Source organism: Lynx canadensis, chromosome E1, assembly GCF_007474595.2.
Source record: "Lynx canadensis isolate LIC74 chromosome E1, mLynCan4.pri.v2, whole genome shotgun sequence".
In the NCBI taxonomy this organism is placed as follows: Eukaryota; Metazoa; Chordata; class Mammalia; order Carnivora; family Felidae; genus Lynx; species Lynx canadensis.
This window is the reverse complement of record NC_044316.2, coordinates 23,137,384-23,164,894: the sequence shown is the minus strand read 5'-3', so window position 1 is coordinate 23,164,894 and position 27,511 is coordinate 23,137,384. Positions and strand designations below refer to the sequence as shown.

The 27,511-nt window shown below is 40.3% G+C and overlaps 1 pseudogene; it reads left to right on the top strand.

Annotated features, from left to right (window-relative positions):
- Nucleotides 1-6,617: 6,617 nt before the first annotated feature.
- On the top strand, nt 6,618-7,842 carry LOC115501544 (annotated as a pseudogene).
- Nucleotides 7,843-27,511: the final 19,669 nt, after the last annotated feature.

The window sequence follows — 27,511 nt, the reverse complement described above, 5'->3', positions numbered from 1 at the left end:
ACAGTAGCAACAGACATAAAGAGGTATGAAAAAAGCCTGTTGTGTTTGGGGATCTACTAGTGGTTCAACAAAGCTGGAAATGGATAAAACCAGACTCTCTTTTTTAAAAAGGTTCATTTATTTTTGAGAAAGAGAGAGACAGCGAGAGCAAGGGAAGGACTGGGAGAGGAAGAAAGAGAGAATTTCAAGCAGGCTCTGCACTGTCAGCACAGAGCCTGATGGAGGCTCAAACTCATGAACGGTGAGATCATGACCTGAGCTGAGATAAAGAGTTGGACATTTAACCAACAGAGTCACCCAGAAGCCCCAAACCAGACTCTTAAATACAGAGAACAAACTGGTGGCTGCCAGAGGGGAGGTGGTGGGGCTGGATAAAACAGGTGAAGGGGATGTACACTTACCATGATAAGTCCTGAGTAACATATAAAGTTGTTGAGTCATTATACCGTATACCTGAAACTAATATAACACTATCTGTTAATTATACTTGAATTAAAAAAAAAATAGAAGCTTAGTGCCGAGATCTAGTGGTTTGCCAAACAGAAGAAAGAGATCAGCCTCCAACTTTCTAATATTCCTCACTCCATGAACCTCAGTATAGGGCTATCCTACAGTGTTTTCATTCTGCATGTGCACAGAAATGTCACAGCTGGGACCCAAATGGAACAAACAGCAAATCTGTTTGCCATTGATATAAAAAATATTAAATGCCCTATTTCTGGATGGAAAGATGTATGACATAAGTTACTTATTGACATGAGGTTACAAATTCTAATAATGAAGGAGATAATGTAAAGAAATAATTTGCATGCATTTGTGTTAATTTAAAAACAAGGTAGAAGCAGATCATGCAGCGTGAGTTGGATCTGGATGGTGGGTAAGGACTAGGCTCCTTATCCCTTATGGGATACCAAGGAGTTTTGACTTGATCTTGAAGGCACTGAGCCTTCATTGAGAGGACTCCCTTAGTGATGTAGGAAGATGGGGAAAGGGAGAAACCTAAGACAACTCCCACGTCTCAAACTTAGGTGACTGGGTGAGGGTGGCTCTGTTTGTGGAGATGCAGAATATTGGAGGGCTAGGTTTGTGTGAGGATAATATAATCACTTTAATGTTGTGTGGGCTGAGTTTGAGATTTCTGTGGGATACCTGAGTGGAGTTTCTAATGGGACATTTGGAAATAGGAATGATTTCTTTGCAAAGGGAGCTAGAGACTTCTAGATCACAGCTTGAGGGGCTTAATTAAAATAGAAGTTGAGGAGAGGGTGATTCGCCAAAGGTAAAAAATCAGCAGCCATTCACACTTGGATAAAAATCTCAGTTTCCTTGGAGCTAAGTATTCAATTTCAAATTCTCAAGAGTCACCAGTACTATGGTAGTTTAGAAATCCAAATCAAGTACCTTCAGAAGTCCAAATTTTTATACCTTTTGTACATTGTTTTCTTCCCATCAAGAGTCAATAGAGTGTACTTTTTAGGCTTTAATGTAAGTATAATGCAATATAAATGTAACTACTCAAATATTCCTGTCATCAGGACAGAATTCAAGTAAATATCATCAGGACCAAAGCTGACCTCATGGTGGCACTCCAGTCTTGTCGGAATAAAGGGCTCTGGAATCATGTTACTAACCTCTAAGAGGACAGTCCGCATTGAAGTAAAGAGTTGGCATAAACTCTAGATCCATAGACCCCACAGTGGAACATCCTGGGGAGAAATTGCAGGGGAGGGTATGCTTTTCTGGTTTTAAATCAGCTCTGGCCTGAGGCTGGATCAACAGTATAGGTATTTAATATAGCAGAATGTCTCCATCCGAAACAGAAATTCCATCAGGGCTGAAAACTAACCAAAATAATATTCTCATTATTAGTTATCCATAGCTACCATTTATTGGTGCCTATTGAATGCTGCACACAGTTCTGGGTACTTTTCATATTAGAAGGGCTCATTGAACCCTCACAACAACCCTATGGGATTGGTAATTATTCTTGTTTTTCTGAAGAAGTCACTGAGGCTCAAAGACATTAAGTAGCTGGCAGTATATAGCCACACTATATTTTGAACCCAGGTTGTGTGATTCCCAAACTTGTGACTCCAGCCTTAAGCAAGGCTGCATTGCCTCATCTTACTGATGCCAAGATGAAAGCAGTAACAGATGAAACGTGGTTTTCTTTGGGTATAGATGTTTGGCACGAGGTAGTTTCAATAATACCATATTTAAAGAGATCTAGTGAGGACGCCTATTGTGAATTTGAGGCCTCTTCATGAAATTCTTCCCTGCCTGTGAGAAACACATGAGGATATTTAGAATCACATGTATGTCCCACAAGGTACTTATTTTTTTTTTAATTTTTTTTTCAACGTTTATTTATTTTTGGGACAGAGAGAGACAGAGCATGAACAGGGGAGGGGCAGAGAGAGAGGGAGACACAGAATCGGAAACAGGCTCCAGGCTCCGAGCCATCAGCCCAGAGCCTGACGCGGGGCTCGAACTCACGGACCGTGAGATCGTGACCTGGCTGAAGTCGTACGCTTAACCGACTGCGCCACCCAGGCGCCCCCCACAAGGTACTTATTAATTACAAAGAGAAAAATAGTAAATTTACAGTGGAGAACCCTTGCAGACACTATATTAACAAAATCATCAAAGTACAAATGATAAAGCAAATGTGATAAAATAGCAATATTTGGGCCATAGAGAAATTCTTTTCCTTTTATAGTGGAAAAAACAAAAGGGACAAGGGAGGATCTGTTGACGTCAGTTAGCAACGGAGTGGAGGACTAATTTCTATCTTTGATCTTCATCTGTGAAAGCTCAAATCCCACAAAGGTTTCCAAATGAAACATTCACCTTTCTAAAGGGTAGAGAATTACTGGGGAATCCCAGAATTTATATAAAGGAAGACTCCCAAAAGAAAGACATAAATAATAAAACTCAAGAATAATGTTATTATACTGACCACAGACTACAGAGGTGGGAGTTGGTTGTTCTTGCTTCTACAATGCTTAATCAAGAGTGTCAAATCATATTTATAAAGCATTTTTAAAATGCCTCACAGACTTCAAAGCCATAAAGCTTCTCTGCATCTCTAGGGATTAATGTCTGTATTTTGTATATTCTCAGCCTAAGATAATTACCAGTCTGCCTATTTTTAAAAGAATTGTTCTTTCAGTGAGAAGGAAATGATGTCTGGAGAGCTTTTTGTTCAAAATGTCGGTGTTTGCATGATTTACAGTATAATTAACCAGCCTTGTAGCACCAGAAAACTGGCTCCCTTAACTATTCATCATTTTCCAGTGACTTCAGATCATCAACTCTACTGGGAGGAAATACCTCCTCCTTAGAGATGTAAAAATATGATGTCCCTGATCATCCCCATAGATAGAATGTGATCTAGCCTTATATACCTATTGTTTTTCAGATCTAAGGGATTTTTCCTTCATTATTTTTGACATTACTACTGTTGGTGCTAAAATCTAATTAAATACACATGTACAAAATCTAATCTACTTAAGAAGGATTTTGTTATTCAATTGCTTATAATCACCAGAACACATTTGCTAAGATATAATTGTGCTGCTTAAAAGACATGCAAAGTCTAGTAGCCCAGAATCTAAAACAAAAATACCTATATGGATAAATACATAGTGAACATTATCACAAAAATTACTTTAAAGCTCTATATTAGAACCTTACCAGGTATCTTAAAAACTTCAAGTATGTTTACTTTTGGTCTAGTTATCCTACTTCTAAGAATTCACCCTAAATATATACCTCCAACAATATGGAAATACATATGCTCTAGGTCAATTATTGCTGCATTGTTTGTATTTACAAAATATTGAAGACCATCTAAATGCCCATTTAGAAAAGAATGGTTGGATAACCTATGATATAAGCACAAAATAGAGCACTCTACATCTGTTAGAAAGAATGTGGTAGATGTCTGCATACAGATGTGAAATGATTTCTAGTATATATTGTTTAATGAAAAAAGCAAAAAACAAAAGAGAATGCTACCTTTGTGTTAAGAAAAAAAGGAAAGTGAGAAAATAGGCCTGTGCCTGCTTTTTGGTCAAAAAGGAAAACAGGAAAGATACACCAGAGACTAATGAGATTGGTTATTTACCAGAGGTGGGTGGGAATGTGATTGAAAGGGTGAGGAGGGTGGACACTAAGCAGAAGATGGAAAATGACATTTCTTTTGAAGATTCCTTTTTGTATGGTTCTTTTACAGCCATGTTCATGATTCGTATATTGAGGAAAAAAAAAAAAAGAAACACACACACGCACACACACACGCAAATAAGGGAAACCCTAACAACGGAATACAAACAAATCAAACTACATTTCAAATGAATAATAAAATCACACTGAAATGTAGGTGTGAGGGTTGGGAGGGGAACTAATTCAAGCCAAATAACCTAAGAATACAATTTTTAAAAAACTGTATATTCTCAGACTAAAGAAAAAATGAACTATAAATGAATATTAAACTTTGTGGGTTTGGGGGGCGCCTGGGTGGCGCAGTCGGTTAAGCGTCCGACTTCAGCCAGGTCACGATCTCGCGGTCCGTGAGTTCGAGCCCCGCGTCAGGCTCTGGGCTGATGGCTCGGAGCCTGGAGCCTGTTTCCGATTCTGGGTCTCCCTCTCTCTCTGCCCCTCCCCTGTTCATGCTCTGTCTCTCTCTGTCCCAAAAATAAATAAAAAAACGTTGAAAAAAAAATTAAAAAAAAAAAACTTTGTGGGTTTGGGGGCGCCTGGGTGGCTCAGTCGGTTAAGCGGCCGACTTGGGCTCAGGTCATGATCTCGCAGTCTGGGAGTTCGAGCCCCGCGTCGGGCTCTGTGCTGACAGCTCAGAGCCTGGAGCCTGTTTCAGATTCTGTGTCTGCCTCTCTCTGACCCTCCCCCATTCATGCTCTGTCTCTCTCTGTCTCAAAAATAAATAAATGTTAAAAAAAAATAAAAATAAATAAACTTTGTAGGTTTGTTTTTACAATGGTTAGTTTTTTTGTCTTTGTTTTTGTTTGTTTTTGGTAGCAATTCTAGAACTTCTTGCCGTGTATTCTGGGATTGGGTAAATGAGTAAAAATATTATGAACAATGGAATTCAATTTTCTCACTGAGAGAAAAGAGAGTTACAAATAGGGAAAGAGAGAAGAGTAGAATATATCTTATAATAATGGATTAGAATTGGACAAGACAGTACAAACTCATGGTGTTTAACATAGATAGATATGGATATGTGTGGATAGATATGGATATAATTTCCTAGCTCTGTCCACTGAGAAATCTCAGAAGCAATAACGCCCCAGGAGTAATAAGCACACTGGGCACCCAGAATGTGGTTTCTAACTCCTGTTTGCTACTGAAAGGAGCCAGAGCTCCTTGAAGAATTGGCTGGTTCTAGAGCTTGAGCTGGGAAGGAATATGATGAACCTCATATTATGCATCATTTTAAGCTACTAAGTTAGGAAGCACTCAAACAATGGTGGGACATGTCCAAATGATAAACAGCCATACTGAAAAGTCTCCAACCAGCCAAATCTGGGACAATTAAGCATAAAAATAAAAAATAATAGTAATATAGTACCACCTATGGACTAAAATAAGAATATAAAAACATGTAAGTAAATAAGAGAGTAAATAACAAATGTGGGAGAAGGGAAAGTGAGTCCTTACAGTAGAATGGTAGCTAATAAATGTAGAAGGAATGATGGGATTAGAAAATCACTATTTGGCAACCATCATAGTAATAGTTGAATTGGTAGAAGATGGTTAAGCTAGTGGGTGACATTTGGATGAGAAACAGGATATTTACATAGTTACAAAGTATGTTGTCACAAAATATTAACTAACTACAAAGGGAAAAGTAGTAAATTTATAGTGGTAAAATATGAATTTTGGGAAATCTTGGTGAAGATTACAGGGATTTTTTTTACTATTTTTACAACTCTTCTGTAAGGTTGAGATTATATAAAAATTAAAAATAAATGGTAATTAAAGCAGCTCCAAGGAGTTTGCTAAGCTACGGCAAGACAAAAGCTGTAATCAAGGCATAGCAAGTTGATTCTGCCTGCCTCCTTAGCCATCAATTTGGAGAGGGGAGTGGTGGGAGGTCAAAAATCTTATTAGATGTTTCCTTGGACAAAATTTTAAGAAAATATTTTGGTCATTTTTTATTTTAGATTTTATTTTTTGTAAGTAGCCTCTACCGACATCCAAGGTGGGGCTCAAACTTACAATCCTAAGATCAAGAGTTGCATGCTCTAATGACTGAGCCAGCCAGGTGCCCTAAAAATATTTTGTTTTGAAAAGCTGTAAACCTGTTGGAAAAGAGTTTTTGATAGCATTTTTAAAAACTCCCTGTTATTACCAGAGACAAATTCTGTTTCTAGTTATTAAAAAAAGCAATTGGATTTTTTTTCTTTCCTTTATACACAGAAATAAGTAAAAAGATCATTGAAAAGAACTGTCCTGGGGAGAGGGGAACCCGAGGACCTGAGGACCCAACTGCACATCCAATTGGTTTGAACTCTGAGCCTCTTGTAGTCCTGATGAACAATTTCACTTTCCTCAAGTTTGTAACAGTTGGAACTTCAACAGCTGTGGGTCTATGCACTTTGGGACCAGTCAACATGGTGCAGAGTTCAAAGTGCTAAGAGACAAGAGATCAAAATGGCTTCCAGAGGAAAGACAGAGACAAGTAAATTAAAGCAGCGTTTAGAGAACTAAATTGGAAGAAAAAAGTTGAACAGACTAATGCAGCAATTACAAGCTCTGGAGGAATGCAAAGAGGAATGTGATAGAGATGAATATGAAGAAACCAAAGAGGAAACTCTGGAGCAACTAAGTGAATTTAATGATTCAATGGAGAAAATTAAAAAGTCTGAAAATACGACTTTGTGATAGATGAGCTAAGTGGAAAGCAACTGCTAAGTGGAGAGCAACTGGAAGGCAGCTATCAGCCAGGCCTTTAAAACTCTGGAGGTTTTCAGGGGTGTCTGGGTGGCTCAGTTGGTTAAGCCTAGGACTTTGGCTCAGGTCACGATCTCAAAGTTCTCAAGTTCAAGCCCTGCATCAGGCTCTCTGCTGTCAGTGCAAAGCCCACTTCAGATCCTCTGTCCCCCTCTCTCTCTGCCCTTCCCCTGCTTGCTCACACTCTCTCTTTCAAAAATAAATAAACATTAAAAAAAAACAAAACAAAACCTTGGAGGTCATCAGATTATTTGCAAAGAAACAACCAGGACAGGGGCACCTGGGTGACTCGGTCAGTTAAGCATCTGACTTCAGCTCAGGTCATGATCTTGCAGTTCATGGGTTTGAGCCTTGCATCGGGCTCTGTGCTGATGCCTCAGAGCCTGGAGCCCGCTTCAGATTCTGTGTCTCCCTCTCTCTCTCTCTCTCTCTCTGCCCCTCCCCAACTCCTGCTCTGTCTCCCTCTCTCTCAAAAATTAAATAAACATTAAAAGAGAAAGAAAGAAAGAAAGAAAGAAAGAAAGAAAGAAAGAAAGAAAGAAAGAAAGAAAGAAAGAAAGAAAACGAACGAACCAGGGCACCTTCAGACAAGGTGAGCAGGGATGGATGGAGATCTCATGGCAGGAAAGTTGGAAAGAGGCCTGTACACTCAAGACAAAGTGGAGATACTAGCAGCTCTCAGGAAACTTAGGGAGAAGCTGTCTGCAGATGATGAGGCTTCTTGTCAGCACATGCAGGTGCTACACTCAGCCAGTTTGAGAAAGTCTCTACAGACCTTGGCTTTGGAGACAAAGTTCTTGCATTGGCAAGCTCTGAGTTTGAAAAAACAAAAACATGACATGGTGTGGAACCTTGGGACATTGATCACATTCTTGTTATTCTAGGGATTTTGAATCATTGCAAAGAAATCATGAGATTCTTGAATGCATTGATAACCTAAGAAAAGGTGACAGAAAAACATACTTGTGGCTCCTGGTTATACCCTTCATCATTGTGCTTTGTGTAGGGCTACCTGCCTGAGTGATCCTAGACTTTTGGAGATGAGGGACCCATTGGGCCTTATTCATTATGTCTTGTGTGTTTGAGAGAGAGTACAGAAAAAAGTTTCTCTGTTTTTATTAAGCCTTCGTGTTTTTTTTAAATGTTTATTTTTACTTTTGAGAGAGAGAGAGAGAGAGCGCGCGGGCAAGTGGGGGAGGGGCAGAAAGAGAGGGAGACACAGAATCTGAAGCAGGTTCCAGGCTCTGAGCTGTCAGCACAGAGCCCAACGTGAGGTTCAAACTCACGAGCCATCAGATTGTGACCTGAGCTGAAGGCAGACACTTAACCAACTAAGCCACCCAGGCACCCACAAGCCTCCTTGTTTTTAAGTGCTGAGAGTAAATGAAAAGATGTGAACTAAAAAGCAAAAAAACAAAACAAAAAAAACCCCACAAAAAAACAAAAAAAAACCCCAAAAAGTGCTGGTAATGAGGTGATAATACTTCTACTATCACAGCTTGCCAGATACTATTCTAAATATTGTTCATATATTAATTTATTTAATCTCACAGCAACCCTGCATAGTAGACCCTATTATTAGACTCAGTTTACAATCGACAAAACCAAGGTTCTCAACCTTTCTTGATTAACTGTGGTCTTCAAGTCTCAGTAATTTTTTCATGACAACTCACACCAAAGGAAATACCTAGTAATTCCACTTGTTAAGTTGTTAGATCCAAATATCTTTTTTTCTTTTAATTTTTTTTTAACATTTATTTATTTTTGAGACAGAGAGAGACAGAGCACGAACGGGGGAGGGTCAGAGAGAGGGAGACACAGAATCTGAAACAGGCTCCGGGCTCTGAGCTGTCAGCACAGGGGCCCGATGCAGGGCTCGAACTCACGGAGCGTGAGATCGTGACCTGAGCCGAAGTCGGCGCTCAACCGACTGAGCCACCCAGGCGCCCCTAGATCCAAATATCTTAACACATATTTATGATTTCACAATTGAGTAGCCATTAAAATACATACAAATTGAAAGAGCGAATAGTATTCTTATTTCATTAAAAATTTTTTAATGTTTATTTATTTTGAGAGAGAGAGACAGAACGTGAGCAGGGGAGGGGCAGAGAGATATGGAGACAGAATCGGAAGCAGGTTCCAGGGTCTGAGCTGTCAGCACAGAGCCCGACGCGGGACTGGAACTCATAAGCTGTGAGATCATAACCTGAGCCCAAGTCAGATGCTTAACTGACTGAGCCACCCAGGTGCCCCTATTTCATTTTTAAATAGTCAAATTACTTGCTAATGGGAGATGTGAGGCTGCTGGGTGCTGCACAACTTCTCCAACCTTGAGCTCATATTAGACACCACCACACTCATTTCCTGCTCCATACTGATGGTATTCATGCAGTACTTGCTTTTCATCACAGCAAGTGCAGAAAACTCATCTTTGCAAAGATATGACATCATTAAAAGAGTAAGTTTAATGTTGAAACCATAATCTACCTCATACTAGAAGTTCACATAATTTCTAACAGATGTTGAGTATCACTATGTTGCCCTTAAAAAATTTAAATATTATATGTTTCTAATAAAGACCATATATGAAAGCCCCACAGTGAATATCACACTCAATGGGGAGAAACTGAGAGCTTTCCCCCTAAGGTCAGAAACAAAACAAGGATGTCCACGCTCATCACTTTTATTCAACATAGTACTGGAAGTCCTAGCCACAACAGGCAGACAACAAAAAGAAATTAAATTCATCTGAACTGGTAAGGAAGAAGTAAAACTTTCACTATTTGCAGATGACATGATACAATATATAGAAAACCCGAAAGACTCCACCAAGAAGCTACTAGAACTGACAAATGAATTCAGTAAAGTCACAGGATATAAAATCAATGTCCAGAAATCTGTTGCATTTCTACACACTAATAATGAAGCAGTAGAAAGAGAAATTAATAAAACAATCCCATTTACAATTGCATTCAAACTAATAAGATTCCTAAGAATAAACCTAACCAAAGAGGTAAAAGACCTGAAAACTATAAACATTGATGAAAAAAATTGAAGTTGACACAAAGAAATGGAAAGATATTTCATGCTCATGGACTGGAAGAATAAATACTGTTAAAATGTCTATACTACCTAAAGCAAACTACAGATTTAATGTAATCCCTATCAAAATACAAACAGAATTTTTCACAGAACTAGAGCAAACAATCCTAAAATTTGTATGGAACCACAAAAGGCCCTAAATAGCTAAAGCAATTTTGAAAAAGAAAAGCTAAACTGGAGGTATCACAATTCCAGATTTCAAGTTATATTACAAAGCTGTAATAATCAAAACAGTATGGTGCCGGCACAAAAATAGACACATTGATCAATGGAACAGAATAGAAAACCCAGAAATAAACCTACAATTATATGACCAAGCAGGAAAGAATATCCAATGGGAAAAAGCCTCTTCAACAAAAGGTATTGAGAAAACTGGTCAGCTACATGTGGAAGAATGAAACTAGACCACTTTCTTACACCATCCACAAAAGTAAACTCAAAATGGATTAAGGACCTAAATGTAAGACCTGAAACCATAAAAATCCTAAAAGAGAGCATGGGCAGTTATGTCTCTGATATCAGCCATAGCAACATTTTTCTAGACATGTCTCCTGAGGCAAGGGAAATAAAAGCAAAAATAAACTATTGGGACTATATCAAAATAAAAAGCTTCTCCACTCAAAGGAAACAATAAAACTAAAGGCAACCTATGGAATGGGAGAAGATATTGCAAATGACATATCTGATAAAAGATTAGTATCTAAAATATATAAAGAACTTATACAGCTCAACACCCAAAAAACAAATAATCCAATTACAAAATGAGCAGAAGATACGAACAGACATTTCTTCAAAGATTTCCAGATGCCCAATAGACACATGAAAAGATGCTTAACATCACTCATCGTCAGGGAAATGCAGATTGAAACAACAGCAAGATATCACCTCACACTTGTTGGAATGGCTAAAATCAAAAACACAAGAAACAAGTTTTGGAGAGGATGTGGAGAAAAAGGAACCCTCGTGCACTGCTGATGGGAATATAAACTGGTGCGGACACTGTGGAAAACAGTATGGAGGTTCCTCAAAAAGTTAAAATGAAAATTTCCCTACGATCCAGTAATCACACTACTGGATATTTACTCCCAAAACACAAAAACATTAATTCAAAGGGATACATACATCTCTATGTTTATAGCAGCATTATTTACAGTAGGCAAAGTATGGAAGCAATCCAAGCATCCATTGATAGATGAATGGATAAAGAAGATGTGGCATATATATGATTATAGTGAAATAAGTCAGAGAAAGACAAATAACATATGATTTCACCCATTTTGGAATTTAAGAAACAAAACAAATGAGCAAAGAGGAAAAAAAAGAGAGAGAGAGAGAGACAAACCAAGAAATTTAACTATAGAGAACAAACTGATAGTTTCAGAGGGGAGGTGAGTAGGGGGACGGGTGAAAAAGGTGATGGGATTAAGGAGTACTCTTGTGATGAGCACTGGGTGATGTATGAATTATTGAATAGCTTTTTGTACACCTGAAACAAATGTAACACTATATGTTAGGCATATTGGAATAAACAAACAAATTAAATATTCTGTGCTTCCCCATAGGCTTATTGCTATGCACCCTGTGGTATCTTGGGCTATAGTTTAAGAACTGTGGATCTAACACAGAATTATTTTCAGTTTGAGGGACAGAACTCTTGGGCAAAAATACAACTCAGATTGTCATATTTGATATTACTTAATTTGTGTGAATGTTAACAAATTTTATAAAACATTAGTATTTTAAAAATCTTGCTCTCCATGTATCATTTATTTATTTATTTATTTATTTATTTATTTTCCATGTATCTTTTTTGTTTTACTTTTTAAAAAAAATTTAAAAAATGTTTTATGTTTATTTATTTTTGAGAGAGAGAGACAGAGCACAAGTGGGGAAGGGGCCGAGAGAGAGGGAGACACAGAATCCAAAGCAGGCTCCAGGCTCTGAGCTGTCAGCACAGAGCCTGACGTGGAACTCGAACTCGTGAACTGTGAGATCATGACCTGAGCCAAAGTCTGACACTTAACTGACTGAGCCACCCAGACGCTCCTTAAAAATTCTTTTAATGTTTATTTATTTATTTTTGAGAGGGAGGGGGCAGAGAGAGAGGGAAAGAGAGAATACCAAGCAGGTTCTATGCTGTCAGTGCAGAGCCCAATGCAGGGCTCAATCCCACAAACTGTGAAATCATGACCTGAGCAGAAACCAAGAGTTGGACACTCACATGACTGAGCCACCCAGGTGCCCTTCCATGTATCTTTTAAATGCATGTCTCTTACTTTGTTTTGTCTAATTGCTTTGGGATAAACTCCTATTTTGCAAATGACAAAGCAGAAACAGAATCATCTGGAATGAACAATGAAATGTTACATCTTAAGGTCAAAGGTAAATCACTGCATTTAAGGAATGGGAAGCAAAGACATTCCTGAAATGATAAACATTTGAAGCTGGTATATATACTTAAAAATACTTTATACTACCAAGTGCATAGAGTGAACCCTAGGAACTTTGCAAGTTTAACTGAATGAACTTCTCTTTTAAGCAACCTTATTACTTGAAAATGTGGATGGTTTAAACCAGTATACAAGGGGCTTATTTGTCTTACAAATGATATTATTTGAGAGTCCTTGGTGCATTTAAAGTAGGATGTGGTTCCCTGAAATTAAGATGTATGCCTAACTTTTTGGACACATTATTATAGAAAATATCTCATTGTTTACATTGCATTTTGTGTTTTGTCTTTGAGAAGGGTAGGAAGTGAAACATTCATCTCGTAATTGTGTACAAAGGGAAAATGAGGCACAGAGAATAGTGAGTTTAGCATCGTGCAATAAGAAATTAGAAGGCATCACCTACTCATCTTGGTTATGAAAAATCATGTGAAAAAAAATCATGTATGGATGCTAGTCTCTAACTATCATAGTTCTTTTTATTTTTTTTTATTTTTTTTTTTTAATTTTTTTTTTCAACGTTTATTTATTTTTGGGACAGAGAGAGACAGAGCATGAATGGGGGAGGGGCAGAGAGAGAGGGAGACACAGAATCGGAAACAGGCTCCAGGCTCCGAGCCATCAGCCCAGAGCCCGACGTGGGGCTCGAACTCACGGACCGCGAGATTGTGACCTGGCTGAAGTCGGACGCTTAACCGACTGCGCCACCCAGGCGCCCCCATAGTTCTTTTTACAATAAGGTGATGATACACAACAGTCAATCAATAAAATTAAAAATGCCCAGGGGCTCCTGGATGGCCCAGTTCATTAAGGGTCTGGCTCTTGATCTTGGCTCAGGGTATGATCTCACGGTTTGTGAGTCTGAGTCTTACGTTGGGCTCTGTGCTGACAGCACAGAGCCTGCGTGGGATTCTCTCTCTCCCTCCTTCTCTGCTCCTCCCCTGCTTGTGCTCTCTCTCAAAATAAATAAATAGACATTTAAAAATGCTCTTTTTTTTTTTACAATGATTTTGTACTAAAGTTAATGTGATTTTTCCTCAAGAATTGAAGTCTCGATTCTGCTGACTGTACTGACATAGTCAAGATAATGCCAGCATACGGTATGCCATGAGTGGTCTGAGTGATAGAGGCTTGATAACAAGCAGAAGGAGATGCTCACTGCTGGTTTACTCCTACAGCCATGCTAAAGGGTTTACTTTGATTAGTGTGACATCAGCGCATATTAATAGAATGAAGAACCAAGAAAATTTCACTTCACTTTGCCATCATCCTTTTGATGGTTGATTGACCCAACAAAGCTGGGGTTCCCAGAGCACTGAGTAAAACAACTCTGAGGCACCTTTGCAAAGTTATTCTGCAGCCCAGACTGATATACTGTTTTCATATCTTCCGTGGGGCCTCTGTTATTTTAATTATGGGGAAATTACAGAGCACTGTCCTCCCCAGGCAGTTTGCTGCATGTGGCCCCTTTCTTTTCACTGTTCAGGCTGAGTCCTGGGATTCTTTAAGGTAGAAATAAAAGCATTTCCCTGGGTCCTTGGGAAAAGCAGGGAAATCTGAGATAATCCTGATGGAGAAGTGGTCTTTTTATAGATCTGAATACTAGATCTATTGTTGCTCAGGTGTCCTGAACGATTGTCTTCGGGACTGTGAACCAGAGTTCCCTATCCGAAGTTTCATTTAAATGTCATGATGAATTGGTTGCAAAAAAGAGGACAGGGAGGAATGTGAAAGGGCTTGTATAACAAAGAACCATAAATCATTGCTGGTGCAGCGGGCCCCCCATCATTCAGCCTGTGGGCTTCTTGACAGAGGTGCTGCAGGGAGAGAGAGGAGAGGGAATGGGGTCTTCCAGCTGTGGGACTGCAGCGTCCTCCAAACCAAGAAAGCCACTTAGCCCCAACCAAATCCTTCCTGAGGTAGGAACTTATCATTTAGGGAATGAAAGATAGGGGCAGAGGGACCTGTATCTACTATGGTGCAAGGCACTATGCAAGCTGCTATGGGGGTGGGCAGGGGAAGGGAAAGGGAGAGTAAGACCAAGATAAATAAGATACAGCACCTGCCTTACTATTTATTAGACATTATGGCAAGGACTCTGCCCCCCTCTTCAGCATAAACACTAGTACATAATTAGGGTGTGCCTCACTTGATAAAACAGCGGTATTTCTGAGCCTTACCGGCATTAAAGTGAATTTCCACCCACAAAACCGGCCGCGTTGCTCTCCATTGGGATTCGTTTCCTCCTTCCTTACATTCCTGTAGCCCTCTCTTCGTGTACAGACTCTATCTTCTTGGTCAGCAGGCCTTCTTGAGGCAACTATCCTAGAGCGGAAAAAAGAAAGAGCCTGGGCCTGGTGCCAAACAGGCTCAAAATAGAATCCCAGCTCTGCTACTTATTAGCCGTGTACGATCTGGATTCTCAACCTCTCAAAGCCTCAGTTTCCTCCTCTGTAAAATGGGAATAAGACAGTTCTTGTGTTTAGAACTTTGAGACGATTGGGGCACCTCAGTCGGTTGGGTGACCAACTTCGGCTCAGGTCATGATCTCACGGCCCTGTGGCTTCGAGCCCCGCATCTGGCTCTGTGCTGACAGCTCGGAGCCTGGAGCCTGCTTCGGATTCTGTGTCTCCTTCTCTCTCTGTCCCTCCCCTGCTTGCGCTCTGTCTCTCTCTCAAAAATAAAACATTAAAAAAAAAAGAACTTTGAGATGATTAAGTGAGATATGGCATGTCAGTATTTAGAAAAATGCCTGAGGGGCGCCTGGGTGGCTCAGTCGGTTAAGTGGCCGACTTCAGCTCAGGTCACGATCTCGCGGTCTGTGAGTTCGAGCCCCGCGTCGGGCTCTGGGCTGATGGCTCAGAGCCTGGAGCCTGCTTCCGATTCTGTGTCTCCCTCTCTCTCTGCCCCTCCCCCGTTCATGCTCTGTCTCTCTCTGTCCCAAAAATAAATAAACGTAAATAAAAAAAAATTAAAAAAAAAAAAAAAAAGAAAAATGCCTGAGATATAATAAGCATTCGGGACTGGTTAGTCATTACTATCAGGTGCTTCACAGGTGTGGAAACTAAAGCTCATAAAACTTAAATAACTCAGGTGCGCTGTAACTGGGAGGTGGCATGGCACTGCTTTTAAGGATGCTGAGGTCATGTATACCTCACTCCCATTCCTTTCCTGCCAATTACTATTTATACAACCCTGAACAAATAATTTCATTTCTCTTAGCCTTCATTTCTTTATTGGACAACAGAGAGGTTGATGGCTAGTAACGTCTGCCTTGCTGCTTATATTATGAGGTTAAATGACATGACGTATGTAAAGTGATCGGCACATGGAATGCACTCAGAAAATTGGAAGCCACTGTTTCTACCAAAAGTCACCCAGTTGACAAGTGGAAGGACGTGGATTTCAATGCAATGGGTCTGACTCCCCCAAACGTAGCCTTTTCTAGTAAACTCACCACTAGCTCCCTTGCTCTCTGAGCTGGAAGGCTAAAGAATTAGCAGATGCAATGAACACTTAGAAGGCTTTTCTCAAGTGCAATGAAATTAGTTCACTTTCCTCTTTTGATAGATGCTTTACCTTATTTCACAAATAGGTACTCACACACCCATAATCTTGAACTAGCCTTTTCTCTCTTAACCATATATATTATACATATAATACATATATATATAATATAATATATAATATATATATACACACAGAACTTCTATACATATAGTTTTTCCCCCCAACCTCATAGAGGAATAGCCAACATCTCAAAGGAACATACTGCTGACTTCCCAACTTACAGAAATCTTCAAAAACACTTGCCTTTGAAAGAAATCATGATCCCAGAGAAAGCATTACAGGGATTCTCTCACGATGAGGAATGGGATTAAAACTCAAAGCCTGTGGGCTGAAATCCAAGCAGAAAGGAAAAGCAAGAGTGTGCCTTCTTCCTCCCAGCAAGCCCTGCCTTGGCATACTGCCCCTCCCCACTCCCAGGCGGGGAGAGAGCCCAGCCTAGGGTCAAGGAGTGGTGACCAGGTTAGCAACAAGGGCAACAGAGGGAGGAGACAAAAGAACAGCAAGTGGAAGCGGCTGGCTGAATGCGGGAGCATGTTTCTTTGCTGAAAGAGAATGGCCCGACATCGACTCTAACTGGGAGAGAGGAGTGTGGAGGGGGCAGAGGACAGCTAATGGATGGGGTGGCCCAGCAGGGGTCAGAGGTCATGAGGGCAGTCAGTGAACTAATTGGCCACTCTGCGCATATTCACTTTCTGCTTCTAGCCTACAGCTGGGCCTTGAGAGAAAGCCCTGGGGTTGAAGCTGGCTTTATTCATGCCCTGGGATTTGAAGCCAACTGGTGAAAAGCAACTGAAACTAAAAAGTAAGACGAGGACCCTTTTTTCTTTTTCTTTTTCTTTTTTTTTTTCACTCCAGGAAAAGTTGACTGGGGACAGCCTTCTGGAAGGAAAATGCTAGATTCCTCTTCATTCGTTCACTCATTCATTCATGTATTTCTTTCTTTCCCTCTCTCTCTTTGGCTTCAAAAGCTTGGAATTTAACCCTTTTTTTTTTTTTTTTTTTTTTTTTAATTCTCAAGTTAGTTAACATACAGTGTAGTCTTGCCTTCAGGAGTAGAATCCAGTGATTCATTGCTTACATATAACACCCAGTGTCCATCCCAACAAGTGCCCTATTTAATGTTAATCACCCATTTTCCCCACCCCCCCAACCCTCAGTTTGTTCTCTGTATTTAAGAGTCTCTTATGGTTTGCCTCCCTCTCTGTTTTTATCTTATTTTTCTTTTCCTTCCCCTATGATCATCTGCTAAGTTTCTCAAATTCCACATATGTGTGAAATCATGTGATATCTGTCTTTCTCTTACTGACTTATTTCACTTAGCATAATAGCCTCCAGTTCCATCCACATTGTTGCAAATGGCAAGATTTCATTCTTTTTCATTGCCGAGTAGTATTTCATCACACACACACACACACACACACACACATATAAAATGATGAATGGATTAAAAAGATGTATGAATATGTGTATATATATATGTGTACATATATACATACATCTTTTTAATCCATTCATCAGTTGATGGACATTCGGGCTCTTTCCATAATTGGGCTCTTGTTGATAGCACTGCTATAAACATTGGGGTGCATGTGCCCCTTCAAATCAGCATTCCTGTATCCTTTGGATAAATTCCTAGTAGTGCAATTGCTGGGTCATAGGGTCATGTATCTCTTCATCTTCCCCTTCTTCCTAATCTCCATATGTTAGCTGGATGCCCTAGGAAAGGTTATGCTGGGCACATTCCAGATGGGAAAGGATTATAGACACCTATAGCTTAGAACACAGATTCTCGGAGTGAGGCCTGGGCTTTAGGGTCTTTGAATGCCGCTCTCCTGTTTCATACTTAAGGAAACGGGGAAGGCAATTTGCTCAGACCACAGAGAGGTACCAGAAGAGGACTGGAATGCTTAACAGCTCAGCCTCTGGTCAGAGAGCCTGGGCTGGAATTCTGGCAACCAGCTCCGGGGCCTTAAGATAGTGACTTAAACTTTCAAAGCATCAAGTTGCTCGTCTATAGAAAAACAGGGTTGTTTTGTGGATTAAATGAGGCACATGCAAGTAAAGTGAGCGTGTGCCTCAATAAATGTTAACTATTCCTATTACTACTGCTATTACTTCAGAGCCCAGGAAACAATGTTCTTACGAAGATAAACACGTAGCACAATGAATACCAACTCCCTGTTCCTCTGTCATCTCCATGGGTAACTCGTTCCAAAGTGAAAATCCTCATTCCCCCTCAGTTAAGAGACCTATGAAGATAGCAGGGAAATTTGGGAGTCCTGTCTGAACTTTCTGCAGGTAGAGCTGTCCAAATTTAGAACGAGCTGACTTGGGATGAGTCAATACACAAAAAGGGCTGAGAATGGTGACAGGCACAGCACTCACTAAGGTTTCCCACTTAGTGTTATTGGTGTTTGCACCAAAGAGGGAGCTCTTTGTCACTGCAGAGGTTCAGGCATGAGACTGACTCACCCCTGGTCAGGAATGTTGTCAGGGAGCTTCACAGATAGGATCAGAAGGAGGCTGGCCAAGATGAGATGTGAGTTCTGTGATTTTTCTTTGTAGCATTTTTGTCTACCTCTTCCCAGATTTCTGAAGCAGACCATCACACTGGTACCATTACATGTGGATTCTGGAGCAAATAAAAAGATGAAAATACAAAAGAGACATAGACCCTCTCTATAAACCTTTGCTCTCCAAACCCACCTGGGACTTTTACATAGTGGACATGAAGGGACACAGAGTGGAGACCACCAGTTTCTACCCAAAATTTAATTTTGAAGTTCCCTTTTGTCACCTGTTTTTCCCACTTCATTCATTCATTCATTCATTCATTCATCATTGAAGTGTAATTTACAGAAAATAAAATGACAGATTGTAAGTATTCAGTTCAGTGAGCTTTGATAATTACATACACTCATGTAACTTCCATTCAAAGCAAGGTATAGAACACTTCTATCAAACCAGAAAGTTCCCTTATTGTCTTTTCCATTCAATCTCCTAATCCTTCTGTTCTCTCTAGGCTATTCTGACTTCTATCACCCTCTATTCATTTTGCCTATTGTTAAATCATACACATTTTCATACCTGGCTCCCTTTCTTAAGATATCTTTGATATTCATTCACATTATTCATGTATTAGTTGTTCATTCCTTTTTATTGAACAATCCCTCATATGAATATACCACAACTTATCTATATTCCTGGGGTGGACATTTAATTTATTTCCAGTTTTTTGCTGCTGTGATTATTCTTATGTATTTTCCTGAGCCTCATTGCATTCATATTTTAATTATGAAACATATAAGAATAGTTCAGAGAAGATTACAGATACTCATGTACTACTACCCATATTTAACAAAAATTAACATTTTGCCATATCCAGTTCCTTCTTGAAGAAACATTACAGATTTAGTTGAAACTCACTCTGTATTCCTTCCCACTCTTTTCCCCTCTCATACTTTCACAGTAACTACTTTTCTGAAGTTGGTTTGAATCTATTCTGTATTTTATGTGTTTAAGAATATGTATGGATGGATTGATCTGTTTCCATCTGATATGCTGGACATTTGGTGAGCCTTTTCCATCTGGAAAGCCATGTCCTCTGGAAAAATTTTCTTGGATTATTTATCTGAGAATTTCCTCTCTTCCATTTTTTCTGTTCTCTCTGGAACTCCTATAGTTCAAATGTTGGAATTCCTGGATTGGTCTTATTTTATTTTCTCTCTCTCTCTCTTTTTTTTTTCCTCTTTGTCTTTTATTCACCTTTCAGGGAATTTTCTCAACTTTATCTTCCAATCCACTTAAGTTTTCCATTGGTGTTATCATATGTATTTTAAATTTCTTTATTTTAAATTTCTAACATTTTTTAAATTCCATGACTGTTCATTTCAAAGCTTCCTGCTCTTGTTTTATGGATATAGTAATATCTACTCTTACCTAAGAATAATAATCTTTTTTTATTTGTTCAGATTTTGTTTATTTGTCTTTAGTTTCCTTTTCCTACTTAGAACCTGTTTTCTCCAGGTTGCTTTTTTCTGTGTTTGTTTTCATCTCTATTGTTTATGGTAGAGGTCTTCCTTAGTAGTCTGGTGATCCCCAGATGCTCACTAATATATAAACATGGGGCACTAAAAAACTGAGAGCTCTGAGTTTGAGATTATGGGGCTCACTGTAGGGTTATATGGCTGGGTCATGTCCTTGGGGGAGCCCCTGATGTCAGAAGTGTTAAACTTTTCCCCTTGGACCAGTCAGAATCCTTAGAGAAGCATTTCCCAATCTTTTCCTGGAGGGTATAGGGTTCCTTCACTTCATCAGCATTTGGTATATGAACATTCACTTAATCCTCTTGTTCTCTGTATAATTACTGCCCCTCACGTTTGTCTGCTGTTTTGTTTTCCAAGGACTCTTTGTTTTATTTTCTTCAAAGTTCTGGCTGCATAAAGCAAGGAAGGACATCTGGGAACCTACTGGCTTTTTAAAATTTCCATCTAATCGTGATATTCTTCACGGATATCAACCTGGTATCCTTACCTGGAAGTCGCTCTTATTATGATTTTAAGTTGCATTTCTCAAAATACCAGTGAGGTCAAGTACCTTTACATATGTTTTTTGCCCATTGCGTTTCCTTTCCTGTGACTTTCTTGTTCATATGTTTTGCATATTTTTCTCTTAGGTTGTTGATCCTTTTTAAAAATTTTTTTTTTTCAACGTTTATTTATTTTTGGGACAGAGCATGAACGGGGGAGGGGCAGAGAGAGAGGGAGACACAGAATTGGAAACAGGCTCTAGGCTCTGAGCCATCAGCCCAGAGCCTGACACGGGGCTCGAACTCACGCACTGCGAGATCGTGACCTGGCTGAAGTCGGACGCTTAACCGACTGCGCCACCCAGGCGCCCCTGTTGATCCTTTTTTAAAAAGTGGGTTTGTTAGAATTTCTTAAATAATCTGGATCTTACCCTTTGTTAGTAATATTCATTGTAAAGATGTTCTCCCACTCTGGGCTTGACTTTTAACTTTGTTTGTTGTGGATTTTTTTCCCAGTTCAATGTAATTAATATATTAAACACAGTTAATATATTAAATTTATATTTTAACATACTCAAATTTATTCTTTATACTATTGTGTTTTTAGGATCTTACCTAAGAAATCTTGCCCTACTCCAAGGGCACAAAACTATTCTCCAATATTTTCTTCTAAGAGCTTTAAATTTTTGCTTTTTTCACATCAAAGCTTTCAGCTGTGCTTTATATACAGTGTAAGGTAAGAAGATAATATTATTTTAATTTTCCATATTGATAATCAATTATTTTAGCACCATTTGTTGAATTGTCCATCATTTTCTCAGTGATTTGTGATACCATTGCTGTAAATGCCAAATTCTTAAATGTGTGGGTCTATTTCTGAGCTTTCTATTCCATTCCATTGGAGTTACTTATCTCTCTCTGTGTCAGAATCACATCATTTTAATTACTATGGCCTTATTAAAAATTTTCACTTGTGGTAAAGCAAAATGCCTCCTTCTTCTTCAAAATTGTCTTTACTATTCTTGGCTCTTTTCTATCATATTTTCAGATTAGCTTGAAAGTTCTCTATGCACAGATATGGCCAAATTGGGATTGTTATTGGATCTATGTTGAATTTATAGAGTAATTTGGGATTTAAAAAATAATATTGTGTATTCCATCGATGAACATGGTATACTGCTCTATTTGTTTTTAGGCCTTCTGACTGTCAAGGTTTTATAATTTCTCCATTTGGGTCAACATAATTTTATTAGATCCATTGCTAATACCAATATACTTTTTAGTTTTTGTGCATATAGTGACAGGAACTCTTAAAGATTACACTTCCTAATTCGTTTTTGCAGGTGTATAAGAATGCTTTTGATTTTTTTGATATGATGAGTATGAATTCAGCAACCTTGCACAATTCTTGTAATAGTTACAATAATTTGTGTATAAATTCTCTTGGATTTTCTATGAAGACAATCACATTGTCAACAAATAGCAGTAATTTTATTTTTTACTTTCCAATCATTATACCCTTTATTTCTTTTCTTGCCTTATTGCATTGCCTGGGATAGCCGCTAAAATATGAATGAAAGTGGTGAAAGTTGATAGCTGTTATTAAAGGAACATGTTATCTTAATTATGATATGTCACCAGAATTATTGGCTCTGGAGCTATGCTGTGCCTGCTAGATCTGTACCAGCAAAATGTATATGCCTTTGGTATTTGATAATATGCATTTTTATTATCATTTAATAGATGAAGAAACAGAGACTCAAAGAGGTAAATAACTTGCTTAAGACCACATAGATAATAAGTGGAAGGTTCAAACCACAATCATCTGATTCATAGTTGAATGCTATTCAATATCATTCATAGTTGAATGCTATTTCCATGATTCCAAACTTCCCTCTAACTAGCTATCTGTGCTAATGTGTCATGCTTCTTAGATAACATATTTCACTTTAAGAGAGATATTTCAGGGGCGCCTGGGTGGCTCAGTCAGTTAAGTGCCGACTCTTGATTTCAGCTCAGGTCATGATCTCACAGTTCATGAGTTTGAGTCCCCACATTGGACTCTGTGCTGACAGCTCAGAGCCTGCTTGGAATTCTGTCTCCCTCTGTCTCTTCCCCTCCCTCAATTGCTCTCTATCTCTCTCAAAATAACAGGAAAGGAAAAGAAAAGGAAAGAAAAGAAAAAAGATATTTCAGAACAAACAATGGCTTTACCCAGTTAAATGACTCTAATAGTGGGAGTGTTAGGCAGATATTCTGTTTTGCCTAAACAGAAGACTTGGCCTACTTATAACTTTTTTAAAAATATAAACTCACAGACTCTTACAGTTGAATGGCTTATCTTATCCAACCTCCTATTGAATGTAGTTATCTCTATACCACATCCCAGCAAGATCATCCTCCAGCCTTCACCAACTGCTAGGGTAGGGTTTCCTCATTGAAAACAGTTAAATAATTCTCATGTGGATCCACAATCTGCCCACTGGTCCAGAGAGCAATGTGTTTTCTCCTCTACATAACACCTCTTCAAGTATATGTTCTCATTAGATCTTCCCTGTGAGACTACTCATCTCTAGGATGTTTGCTGTTGTCTGAATGAAAGTTTCCAGACCTTTCACTATTCTGATTATTCTCTTCTCAATGCTTTTCAGTTGGTCAATATCTCTCTTGAAAAGTGATGGCCAGTGGGGCACTTGGGTGGCTCAGTCAGTTAAGTGAACAACTCTAGATTTCGGCTTGGGACATGATCTCATAGTTCATGAGTTCGAGCCCCACATTGGGCTCTGCACTGGCAGTGGAGTCTGCTTGAGATTCTCTCTCTCTCCCTCTCTGCCCCTCCCCAGCTTGCTATCTTTCTCTCTCTCAAAGTAAATAAACTTAAAAAAGGAAAAGAAAAGGAAAGGAAAGGAAAGGAAAGGAAAGGAAATAAAGAAAAGAAAAGCAAAAAGAAAAGAAAAGTGATGGCCAGATTTTAAGGTGGGGTCTGATTGCAAACATGGCTGGGCTCTTATGTCACATGATCTGGACGCAGTTGCTTCTATTGATGCACTCTAGATTTTTGTCTTCTCAACAACTATGGCACATTGTTGACTTAAGTTTAGGGTTAACTAAACCCATATGTTTTTCATTTGAGTTACATTTCTGGAAATCTGTTATTTGTTAAAAAGAGAAGAAAAAAGCCCCAAAAGAAGAAATATATATATATATATATATATATATATATATATATGCATATTCTCATTAAATTTAGTCATTTGTGTTCCTACTTCATAACCAGCCATCTATAAATGTGATAAAGCATGCCTTGTGTAGAGTGAGATCTGGACTTGGGGAATGCAAAGAGAGGTTGTTCTGCATTGCCTACTAATTCAGGCTAGGAGCCATGGTGGCTTATTTGGCTTTTTCCCCATTCCATCCCCCATATCCTTTCCTGAAGCACTTCGGAGCTCTCTAGGTCAGGGCGAGGTCTGTAGGGAGAAACTAGGACAGAAATCTATTCTGTTACAGAGACAAAAGGGGAAATATGGAGGCTGCCGACAGGTTACCGGCAAACACCTGATCAGTCAGGGGTAGGTGAAGTCATTTGGGGCTGCTGTTCTGGGACAGGATAAAACTCAAATTTCAGAGCATTGGTACTTTGAGATTTTTGCCATAGAGTTAAACTTAAATTTCTTATGTGAAACCAGGAAGCTCATGGTTTTTAAAATGTTCTTAAGAGATGATAGAAGAACCCCAGGAAGGGAGGGGACAGCAGGAGACAGAGTTCTCTGCTCAGCTTTATACTACCTGGCTTAGTGGGGTTACCATCCATCCTTCTGACTAACACAAATGAATTCAGGGTTTGCTTTTGAGACTGAAATCCTAGTTGCCCAAATCTGCCTTGCCCCTGTCTTGCTCACAATCCATACTTGTAAATCAATAAGCCTTCTCCTACTCTGACACATGCTTCTCATCTTCACCAAATATTTGTAATTTCCCCTGAACAGTATTTACAAGGACAGTATTATGTGAATCCAGTATTGGCATTCCAATAATAAAAATTGCAAACATTACATGGCACTTACGATGTGCCATCCATTTTCTAAGTACTTCATATGCATTAACTCATTTTGTCTTGGCAACAGTCCTTTGTGGTAGAGACTGTTATTAGCATTGTTTTACAGATGAGGCAACTGAGGCACAGAAATTAAGTGCTTGTGCAAGGTCAAGCAGCTAAAAGTGGTAGGTGGGGTTGGACTCCAGCAGTCCAGCAGTGATGTCTGCGCTCTAAACTACCATGGGTGCTGTGTCTCTACACTGTGAAGGGAGCTACCAAGGATATCACATGCGTGGAACCTGCAGCCCAGACCTGGGTTCCTGCCCCAAGGCTGTCCTTCGCCAAATAATCTCCTCTTATGATAATCACCAGCAATATTCCTTTTTGAAGGTAGAGTCTTCTGATAGGCTTCAGTCTCTTTATAGATGAAGAAATGTAAGATCAGAGTGTTAAGTTGTATTCTCAGGGTCATGCAGGGAATAAGTGACACAATTAGGATGTGAACCCAGTGGTTAATGACTTTAGCGTCCACACACTTTCCCCTACACTACAGTGTGTCTCTTGTGGGGCCATCTCTTCAGAAAGATCCTAGATGCTCTCAGTATCCTCTTCTGCGTGGGATAGAGAATATGGCGGGGGGGGGGCATTCTTCAGGGAAAAATCATCATCATCATTACCAAAAAATCTTGTTAAAGGTCTAACTGCATGCTGGGTGCTACAACCTGGGATGACTTTTCATGCCTCTTTGAGGATCCCTGAAAATATGAGTGTATCATTGACCTGGCAGAAGTAAGTTGAAGGCTAAATAAGGCCTAAGTAAGTCCTAAGATTGGTTTCTCCATTTCTTGAGCTGATTGGCTGGATTAATGTACTGCTTCTCATATACCATTCTCTGCTCTTGCATTCAGATCAAGCATGAAAGTTTGTTTTCAGAATGTAAGTCAAGGGCATGGTTCCTCGAGAACTGTATGCTGGTGTCTGGGATCACTGGGATATGCACATTCCTGTACACACATATGCCCATGGACACACATACACCTGACATGGACAAGCACACACACCATACAACCATTTTTGTGGTGAGCAGTTCCTGGAACCAAGGGTAGCCTTCAAGGGAGCAGGTAGTACATGGGGTTGTGGTCTCCATTCCCCAGTACATTCTGGTGGCCAGTTACACCATCCTGTGATGGGTTGGAACCTGCCCTCTCTGAACTGAGTCCTGGCTGGGGCAGTCTTTCCAGAGGTGTATCCAGGGGTCTGGGGACACAGTTCCTATCAGGCCTTCTCAACACATTCTCTGGTCTGATACTGGCAGGGCAGGCTGACAGGAATGCCCACCTCACAGCCCTGTTAGCAGGGTCCTGTGCTCTAGGCTGCCCCCCCTGGCCAGTAGTCTTCTTGCAACATGGAGGGATGCTTTCTTAGGTCAAAAGGGAAAGCATTGTTGCTGCTCTGTAGCCAGGCAAACAAACAGCTGGCTTTGAAGTCCTGGGAGGGGCGGGGGCGAGATTTCCTCCGGCTGGAGTTGGGAGTGTGAAGGAGAGGCCTGCAAGCCTCCCCCAAGCCTGGCTGTGTTTGTTAACTCCACCCTCCCACCCAGGTCTGCTGTATTTGATGTGTTGGGGGAAGCGGGAGGAAGGAGGCATGCTCTAGGGATCCTCAGGGGGGGATATTTTCAAGTCCTGCTGAGCCTGCAGTCTCACCCAGGAGCAGAATGCAGACTGGGGCCAGAGTCCAGAGGAGGCCTCCCACCTAGAAGGAAATACCTAGTCTCCTCTCCTCCAGGTGGTCTACTGGGGTGTGGTCCAGGGCGAATTGCAGTGTGCTGCTTCCCCTGGACGAGGTTTTTATTCAAGTGGCATCAGGTAAGAATGAATGGCAGGGAAAGACCTGAAGGGAGAAAGAGGCATCTAAAGGCAGCACTGATGCTTCACGGCCATGGGCCTGCCCCTCCTGCTTAGAGTCTCCTCTTCCCCATCTCCCCTCCACCACCAAAGCAGCGCCAGTGGACAGTTTGCTCTTCCTCTGCTGTGCTCCTGACTCAGAAGCTATAGTTGTGACCAGAGACACTGCCCACCGGCCCCTTCCCCTAAGCAATGAAATGCACTGGGTGAGGAACTCTGGGTATGGGGGAGAAACTTCTAGACACCTGGGTAAGACAGTGTTTCCACTGGGCTGGCTCTCTGGGCTTGCCTCAGGATTTCACTGCATTCCAAAGCACGGCTAAGACCTTTCAGGCCCTGGGCCACAGGGAATGATACAAGAGATCAAGCATTATTATTAATCAACTCAATATCCCATACAATATTAGCTTCCCTCTCCCTCTTTCTCCCCTCCTCCCATTCTCCCTCCCTCCTGAACTCTTATATCTCTACAACCTAATGTGCACACTTGTGCTAGATTCCTACCTCCGCCCAGTGCCCCTCTCCAGTCTGTCCCACCTACCTGCTCCCCTCCCCCTCCCCCCAATGTTGTGCTTGAGAAACAGCTTGTTTGCGGTAAGACCTGGAAAGCTGGAGTTATACATCCTCCTGGGATGGCCCCCTTACCTCAGTGCTGATGCCTTGGTGCCAGCCAAAGCAGGCTCACCTGCTTGTGACCCATCCCCTTCCTCCCCAGAGTTCTCTGCTTCTCCTCTGCAAACACAGGACAATGGGCAAATGGGAGTTACCTGTCTCAACAGGTGTTAGCCTGGCCTCACTTTCCTACGGGGTGATGGGAAGGTCACCCTCCAGCCCACCCACTCTGGGCATTCCTGTGATTGTGAAAGGTCCCCTTTAACGCCATCCTCCCTTTGGCCCCCCATGATTTCAGCTGTGGGAGGCCAAGCCCACCTCAGAGGCTTTA